Here is a 10,479-nt window from a genome sequence, read left to right on the forward strand (position 1 = left end):
TCTGTAGTAGTTTGGTTACACTTCCTTTGACACAAACCATTTCTATTGCATATCAAAATTGCAAAAATTATGTGGCAGTTTATAGTATAGACCTTTCTGTACTTGTCCTCCTTATATCTAGTACTGAAATGAACAGACATTTAGATACACAAGTAATGAATGTTTAAAATGTCCTGGCTATTATCAATTGTCACTTTATTTCTCCAATAAAATTCATCAGAAAAAGGTACTGCAACAATCTAGTATAAATCAGATCTTTAACCAAATAACATGGTATAGGCCTTTTGAAAATATTCATACTTTATCACAACAGCAACAAGGAAAAATTCAATTTATCATCAGGACCAAGCGGAAGTTTTTGAGGTAGTAGAGTCACATGACAGAAAAGTTAAAAGAAAAATCTAAGGAAATATAATCAATCTGTTTCAAATGTAAATATCAATACCTTTTGAAAGGGCTCAGAAAGCTACATATTTTAAGTAAAGAAGGTGCTTTAAAATTTAATTTGTGACCATACAGGATGTGTAAAGATTATAGAAAAACACTTTGGTTAATTATCTTCTGTTGCTCTATGCATTCATAAATGAGTCTCTACACATAAAGGAGCTCACTGATAATTAAGATTACCAAACATATTTCAGATCTAAAATAAAATTATCCAAGTTGTGGTCCCTTTATTCAAATGGTAAATACATCCATGCAACAAGTTATAATATCCTTAAAGGAACTAAAATTAAATTGCATATATCCTATTTCTTCAATAGTCTGTAAAGGTCTATTTCTTATAACAAATAAGTTATCCCATTTTAATACAGATATGTCAGGAGTAGATAAATGCAAGTGTACCTGAAATACACCAGTGCTTAAACTTTTATTTCACACCATACAAGGTCAATTATAACACATTAAAAAGTGATAAGTGCTATAAGCTGCAATTTTACATTTATACATTGGAAATGTTCATTTGCAAAATCTGAACATAATTACCATATTATCTGCAATAGCTACACTTCAAATCAACTGCTTATACAGATAAAATTTACTATGAAAACAATGATTTTGTATCTGGCCACATTCTATGATACTAATTCTTCAACTAACAGATCCTTTGGGAGAACCAAATGATTCAATCTTTTTCACAGTATCCATGCTGTCCCTAACAAACCCAAATACTACATGCTAAATTCCAAATGTTGTGCTTTGTTCAATGTCATAAAAATTGAGAATTATTAGTATTTGTCCTCAATTGACTGTAGAGAGTTAGCCAGGAACAGTATGTTTCACATCAAAGTTCTCACCTTCAAATTTATCTCAGTAAATAGACTATCCTCCTCTTCCATCACATTTTGTGATATCTCCCCCCTGAATGAAAAATTTCAATTAATAGGAATCCTGAGTAAAACATAAAATATACATAGAAGTTGCCACTATAGGGTAAATCATGACCACCCAGTTTCCTTAAGAATGCAATTTAAAAATTAAATACTTATTTTTGAATGAAGATAAAAAATAAAAAGTCCTTTTCTCCACCTTCAAGTTCCAGCATGTTTCAGGTGTTAGAAATTTGGACCCTTTTAAGTTTGAAACTTCTGGGCAGAATTAGAGAACCAGTGGTGATGACACTCTTACTTGGGAAAGCTAAAGAAATCATAAGAAAACTACATGATGAGGTCAAGAAGAACTTCACAAATTCCCCAAGTTACTGTGCTGTACATTCTTTTTGTCTTCAATTAGTATAGGTAGTTAGTACTTACTTCACAAACAAAATCTGGAATTACTCTGTGAAAAATAGAGTTCTTAAAACCAAAGCCCTTCTCTCCAGTACACAGTGCTCTGAAGTTCTCACCAGCTCAAAGAACAACATTTGAAAATAATTCAAATGTTCACCATCCACACAAACATCAAAAAATACCACAGGATTTGTCTCCTTTGATAACTCTGCTACCATAGATACCTCTCCTTTATGGAGTTTCAATAAATTTTGTTGACATTCTTCTATTTTTTTCTTAAAATACTCAATCATTTCTTTTAAATCTCACTGCAAGTTGTTCCACTTTTGCTTTTCCATCTATTGGAAAAACAAGTGACCAGAATATTAACATAACTTATAAATTGTTTTATGTTCCTTATGGTTTTTAGAAAAGTCCAAAAAAGAAAGGAAATTAGCATCCAAATTTAGAAACTCATTAGCATAATCTCAAGCAGTCATAACTAAATCACTATTTAAAATATTTAGGGGTTTTAATCTCATTGTTTTGGTGATAACATGGTTTGCACACACTTTAAACACCTGACCTCTTCTCATTAGGATCTGATAGTAATTCTTCATTGTATGCCAAAGATTCTTTATATCTCCAACACCTTGCTCCTTCCACTGACTGACATCTCTATCCCACCTATAAAGTTTGGCTCTCTCTTTAAACAAAATTTCTTCATCTTTTTCTCCAGATTTTACTTCTATCTATAAAAAAAGATGAAATCATCTGTAAGCTGATGCTTATAATTCCATAACAAATTTCAAAAATCCAAATTTTAAACAGATTTTCCTTGTAAGGACATTAATAGATTTTACTTTATAGGTTAAGAGACTTCAAAAAGTGCTGGTTCTTGAAAAGAAATATTAACTACTGACTGAGGTTGAAAAATGACAAAATAATTTTCCTAAAATAACATTCTTGTACAAAAACTGTAAAAGGTTACTTTTTACTGAAATGATTTTGGCAATTATGGAAATTACTTTATCCCCAGATATACAGCATGAAAACAAACATGGTATTCTACAACATATGAAAAAAGTTATTTCTTCCCAACAATTGCATATACTAATTATAAAACAAAATCTATACAAACTTTAAAAAGAGGACTCAGGTATAGATCTGTGATAGTGCACTTGCATAGCATGTCTGAGGTCCTTGGGTTTAATCCCCAGCACTGCTAAAACAAAACAAAACAAAACAAAGCAAAACAATCAAAAACAAGGAAAAACAACCAGAAATATGCTTAAAAGCTGAATGCCTAAGCCAGGCACAGTGGTACATGCTTGTAATACCAGCGACTCTGGAAGCAGAGGCTGGAGGATTTCAAGTTCAAGGCCAGCCTCAGCAATTTAGTGAGAACCTAAGCAACTTAGCAAGACCCTGTCTCAAAATAAAAAATAAAGAACCAAGGGTGTAGCTTAGTGGCAAAGTACTCCTGGTTTAAACTCCCAGTACCAAAAACAAAAAACAAAAGTGAAAAAAAAAAAAAAGACTGATGTTTAACAAATAGAGCTACTACTTCAGATTATAAGTATAATCTTATAAGAAAACAACCATATTCCTAACAAATCAATCCAGGGTAAGTTTTAAGCTTAAAATGAAAATTAAGTAATTAGTAAAATTTTTATTCCCTGACATTTAATTCTGATAATGACACTATTGGTTCAAAATGAAAATCTTCACTATGAACTACTTCTTCATCACTACCATCTTCATCTTCACCAGCTTTACTGACTGTCTGTGTTCCAAACACTGTTGCTCCAGTATTTGCCCACTGGAAATTTTTATCTGAGGAGAAAACAAGGATATGTAAACCACATAATCTACTTTTTAAAGGTTTTTAAAATCCTGCTCTTAGATTATTAGTGCAAAATTATCATTTTCAACAACTGATACAACTATTAAAAATGTTTAAAATAAGCCAGGTAGGGTGGTTGGGGAGGCAGAGGCTAGAGGACTAAAATTTCAAAGGCAGTATCAGCAATTTGGTGAAGCTTTAAGTAACTTAGTAAGGTTCTGTCTTTAAATTAAAAAGGTTGGGACTGAAGCTCAGAAAGCATCCCTGGGTTCAATCCCAAAACCAACCCCACCCCAAAAAAGTTTAAAATATTCTGGCAGGGTCAACTCACACACAAAACTGCAAGGAATTTATAATTTCAGTTACTATAACAAGCATGTCATAATTTAAAGCAAGAATTCAATACTCAAGAAAACAAATGTAATCTGATAATCTGCAATTAAACAAAACAAAACAAAAAAAGAACTGAGAAAGCCAAAAGTTATTTCTGTGAAAAGACAAGAACACTGATTCCTGATTGCTGTCAAACCTTAAGAACAAAATAAATGAAGTGAAACAAAGTAAGAAAGTAAGAAAAGAGGATGGTGAATGGAATGATCTCACAAAAATGGAGAAGTGATGGTGAGGACAGAATGTAGTGAGTAAGACTTATTTAAGTAAGTCTTCCTCCTTATGTTTTTCCTATTTTATATGTTAGTATGCAATCATGATAGAGTACTTGGTTATACTGAGCAATAAGCAACAAACACACCAAACTTCATTTGGTATTTTTTTGCAGAAAACTGTGCCCACTATATTGTTATATGTTCTGACTTATTAGCTCTTTTACTTTGTAGGCTATTAAGAAAAACAAAAATAAAGAAATCTTTAAAAGGGGAGGTCATGAATTCTAATGTAACATCATATCCCAAAGTAGTTTACTGCTTCTACAAGTAGCGGAAGCTGTGAAAAAAAAAAGTGTAACTAAGTGGAGATAATAGTTATGTGAATTGCATTAATCATTTAAGCATATACCTTCAATAAAATTTATCCCATAAATCAAACATCTTGTCTTAGAACAATTTAGATGGTTCAGACATGAAATTTACATGATTTCACAGATAAAAAAGACATAAGAATGAGAAAAAAATGAACAGCCTTATGCTAATAATCTTGAAAGAATTAAATGATGAAATCATTTTTACAAATGTACTGTTTTATAGAAATGCTACCAAATAGATTAAAAATAGAAACATCACTGATAGAGAATGAGAAAGCCATCATTTATAAATTTATTTCAGCACCATAAATTAACATGATCATAATACTAAAATCCAAATCATCTCCTTAAAAAATGCAGATTCAGTGACGGAGATAAAATTTAGTGGTAGAGGGTTTGCCTAACATGTGTGAGGCCCTGGGGTCAATCCCTAGTACCTTAAAAAGGGGGAAAAAAGTAGATTCCTAATTCTTGAAATATCAACAAATCAAATCTAAAAGTACATATGGTTAAAAGAATAACATTACCAAAGTCAGAATTTTTTCAAAACTGAAAAATAGTTCTGCATTTAAGGACAGGGAAGACCATTAGAATAATTTATACAAAGTTTAAAAAATTCTTATGGTTATATTATTAATAATAAAATTAATCAGGGTGTTGTCCTGCAGATCTGTAATTCCAGTGATTGTGAATGCTGAGGCAGGAGAATCACAGGTTTAAGAAGAGCCTTAGCAACTTAATGAAACCCTCCCTCAAAATAAAATTTTAAAAAGGCTGGGCGATGTACACTCAGTGATAGAGGACTCCTGGGTTCAATCCCCTGTACATTCAATCAATCAATCAATCAGAGAAGTCCTTCATTATGAGAACACTTAGTAAATGGGAAAGTGCTACTTTAGTGACAACACTGTAACAAAGACAGGTTCTTTAAGTTGCATTTTGTTCTGTTAACATGATTAAAATAACTCCTCAATCTTAACTTTAGGACCAAAGGCAAAATCCCCAGAATTACTGGAAGACAAATCTGCAAATGACAGTCCTCCACCACTTCCAAATGAAACTGCTTTATTTTCCACTGACAAAAGAAAAAGAACAATTTATTATTTCATTTAATATATTCTGAACATCAAAGATTTCCCCAGGACTGAAAAAAGGACAAGACTTTCTATACTACAGGCTAAGGGAGTTTAGTTTCTATATTTTACTAAGTCTATATTTTGGTAAATATTACATCCAATTTTGAGCTTCTTCAGTAATATCAAGTTTACAGGTACTATTCACAATGAATACAATACTACACAAAATGCATGCCAAAAAATTAATGAGGTGGTGAACTATTAAGCTAGATTACACAATCATACAGTTTCTGCTTCATAAAGTCTTTTACAAAAAGTTGATAAATCAAGAAATGGAGGGAAGAATTTTAGAAAACATCTGTATAAAAATATTTTGTGTTCTGTATTATAAAAAAGCTCACAAAAACTAAATGTCCCATTTATATTTGATCATCAGAAATTAAGGGTTATCTGAATTCTATATGATCTCTGAAATCCCTATGCTTTATTAATTTGTCTGAAAGTGTAGAGGTTTTAGGTGTGCAATTACCTTCCTCTTCCACTATAGTAAAACTCTAAAGTGTCTATAAATGTAATATTTGTGACTTATTTAGGACTCCTTTTGGGGAAAAATTATCTACCATACATTATAAAATAATACAATTTACAGAGACACTTCTTCCACCTCAAAAAAATAAATAATTAGAATGGAATAATGGGAAGAAAGCAATACCAAACATTAGTTACTATAATTGAATAATTTACCAAGCTTTTAGGCTTATAAAAAAGAAATATAAGCTTGAGCAATACTATTAAATAAATACTAAAAAAAACATTATCACGAAGAAAATTACCATTTAAGTAAACTATTAACTTTTATGTTCAGACAAACAGGTCAAGAGTCTCAATACTATGTAATCCCTGCAATTACAGGTCTAACAATAAAGATATATGTTTATTTTTTGGTTGGCAATGCAGTATGGCTTTCCTTCTTAGCACTGCTTACATCTTTTGCCCCTTCATATCTTCAACAGTCTATCTTCTCAAACATACAGGTGCACTTTTATGTAATACATGATTACAGAAACACATTAAGTTTTACCTTGGCTTGTAGATTCTGTATCAGTTTTCTTTCTAGTACACAAATCTATAAGTTTGTCCACAGTGCCAGAGGAAACAGATGATGAAATAGTATAATTGGTAATATAATCAGGTTCTTCAGATTTACAGAAAAAAGCTGCAGTCACTTCAGTCCTACCTGTATATACACTGTCAGTTTTTCTAGTTATTTCCTCACTCTGGGATTTCTGCACAGAGGAAGTAACAAAATATTATGCCATTAAGCACTGACTTATACCTTGCATACACAAAGTTCAGGGTTCTAATTCCCAGCACCACAATAAAAAGGAGGTATCACAATACCAGACCTTAAACTATACCACAGAGAAATAGTAACAAAAATAGCATGGTATTGGCACCAAAATAGGTAGGCAGACCAATGGTAGAGAAGAGAAGACACAGAGACAGCCACATAAATATTCACCTCATACTAAACATAGGAGCTAAAAACATACAATGGAGAAAAGATAGCCTGTTCAACAAATGGTGCTGGCAAAACTATAAATCCATATGCAGTAAAATGAAATTAAACATCTATCTCTCACCCTGCACAGAACTCAACTCAAAATGGATCAAGGACTTAGGAATAAGATCAGAGAGGCTGCTTCAAGTAGAAGACAAAGAAGGCCCGAATCTTCTTCATAATGGCTTAGGATCAGACTTCCTTAACAAGCCTCCAAAGCACAAGAAATCAAAGCAAGAATCAATAAATGGGATGGACTCAAACTGAAAACCTTTTTCTCAGCAAAGAATACAATCAATAATGTGAAAAGAGAGCCTACAGAGTGGGAGAAAATCTTTTCTACATGTACTTCAGATAAACCATTTATCTCCAAAATTTATAAAGAACTTATAAAATTTTACACCAAAAATACAAAGAACTCAATCAATGAATGGGCCAAAGAACTGGACAGACATTTTACAGAAGAAGACATACAGGCAATTCATAAATATATGAAAAAGTGTTCAACATCTCTATTAATTAGAGAAATGCAAATTAAAACAACTCTAAGATTTTATCTTACTCCAATTAGAATGGCTATTATCAAGAACACAAACAATAATAGATGTTGGCATGGATGTGGGTAAAAAGGCACACTTTTACATTGGTGGTGGAGTTGCAAATTGGTGCAGCCACTCTGCAAAGCAGTGTGGAGAATCCTCAGAAAACTTGGAATGAACCCCTCTTTTTACTCAGTTATCCCACTCCTCAGTTTATACCCAAAGGACTTAAAATCAGCAAACTACAGTAACACAGTCACATCAACATTCATAGTGGCTCAATTCACAATAGCTAGATTGTGGAACCAACCTAGATGCCCTTCAACAGATGAATGGATAAAGAAACTGTGGTATATACACACAATGGAATAGGATTCAGCCATAAAGAAGAATAATATTATGGCATTTGCAAATAAATGGATGGAATTGGAGAATATCATGCTAAGTGAAATAAGCCAATCACAAAAACAAAGGCTGAATGTTTCCCCTGTTAAGTGGAAAATGATATATAATGGTGGTTTGGGGGGGGAGTGAGAGAGGAATGGAGGAACTTTAGATTATGTAGACATTAGATTATGACAGGTAGGGGGGATATGAAAAATGGTGGAATAAGACAGACATAATTACCCTATGTACATGTATGATTACACGAATGGTAGGAATCTACATCTCATGTGCAAACATAGAAACAAAAAGATGTAACCATTTGTGTGTAATGAATCAAAAGGCAGTCTGTAAAAAATTAAAAGCCAAATAAAAATAATAAAAGCAAAACTTATCAAAATTGGAGAGGTGCCATGAAAGCAAGGATGTGGAGCATTTAGAGCAATAAATGTATCAATTTTAAAAGATCTAAAATAATAATCTAATCTTCTACCTTGAGAAACTAGAGAAAGAAGAGCAAAATAAATCTATACCAAGTAGATAGAACTAAAAGGTGAGAAACCAATGAAATGGGGCTGGGACTATAGCTCAGTAGTGGAGTACTTGCCCAGCATGTGTGAAGTAGTGGATTTGATCCTTAGCACCACATAAAAATAATAAAACAAAACAAAATAAAGGCATTCTGTTCATCTACAAGTATAAAATATTAAGATTTAAAAAAGACAAATCAATGAAATAGGAAATCAACAGATGAAAAAAAAATCAAAACCCGAAACTTCTTTGTCAAGAACAATAAAAGTTGAAAAGCCTGTCACCCTGCTAACCATGAAGAGAGGAATCACAAATCACATCACAAATGAAACAGTACTCAAAACAGGATCTCACGAACATTAACAGTAAAAATAAGAGTATCATGCACAGCACTATGCTTACAAATTCGATATAGAATGATTCTTTAAATGATACAATCTACCAAAATGCATACAAGGAGAAATAAACTGAATAGATCTGTACATGTATGCTAAAGACAGTGAATTAACGGTATCTTCCAAAAAGAAAACATCAGATTCAGATGATGAGTTCTATTAAATATGCAATCAAGAAATACCAATTTCTGGGGCTGGGGCGATAGCTCAGCCAGTAGAGTGCTTGCCTTTCAAACACAGAGCCATGGGTTCAATCCCCAGCACAGCAAAAAAAAAAAAAAAAAAAAAAAAAAAAAAAAAAAGAAAGAAATACCAATTTTTACAATGATGTCTATCAAGAAACAGAAGTAGGGCTGGGGATATAGCTCACTTGGTAGAGTGCCTGCCTCGCAAGCACAAGGCCCTGGGATCAATTCCCAGCACCGTAAAAAAAAAAAAAAAAAAAAAAAGAAACAGAAGCAGAGGGAATGCTTCCTAACTCATCCTTTGAGGAAAGCATCACCAGAATACCCAAGTCATATATTAAAGCAAAGGAAAACTAGATCAGTTTCTCTCAAGAGAACAACAACAAAAAAATCCAACAACAAAATCCTCAACCAAATCAGGGTGGGGGTGTGTAGCTAGTGGTATGGCATATGTTAAAAAGGCTGTGAGTTCAAGAAACTATGCAACTCCTCGGATGAAACACAGTCAACACTACAGCTTATAGGCACAGGCAATGACTTTCTCAATAGGACCCCAAAAACTCAGGAAATAATACCAAGAATTAATAAATAGGACATCAAATTTAAAGGTTTCTGCCCAGCAAAATAAAAAAATTAGGAACGTGAAAAGAGAACCTAAAGAATGATGAAACTATTTGCTGGCTACTCTTCTAATAATTAATATCTAGAATATTTAAAGATTTTACACCTAAAAAAAACTCTGACACCAAAACTTTACACCCCAAAACAAAATAATCTTTTAATAAATGGGAAAATAAATTAAAGACACTTCTCAAAAAAAGAAATACAAATGGCCAACAAATATAAGAAATAAGGTTCAACATCATTAGCAATTTTGTAAATGCAAATCAAAACTACACTGAGATTTCATTCACAACAGTCAGAACAGCAGACATCAAGAACAAACTAATAATAAATTCTGGCAAGGACGTAGAGAAAAAGGAACATTTTTACACTGCTGGTGGGACTGAACATTAGTACAACCACTGTGGAAATCAGTATAAATTTTCCTTAGAAGACTAGTCATGGAACCACCACATGACCTAGATATACCACACCTCAGTATTTATTCAAAAGAATGGAACTGAAGACCCTTATATTAAGTAAAATGAGGCAAACTCAGAAGGTTAAGGATCATGAGTCTCTCTCACATGCAGAAACTAGAGAAGAAAGAAAGAAAGAAAGAAAGAAAGAAAGAAAGAAAGAAAGAAAGAAAGAAAGAAAGAAGAAAAGAA

Source organism: Sciurus carolinensis, unplaced genomic scaffold (assembly GCF_902686445.1).
Source record: "Sciurus carolinensis unplaced genomic scaffold, mSciCar1.2, whole genome shotgun sequence".
Classification (NCBI taxonomy): Eukaryota; Metazoa; Chordata; class Mammalia; order Rodentia; family Sciuridae; genus Sciurus; species Sciurus carolinensis.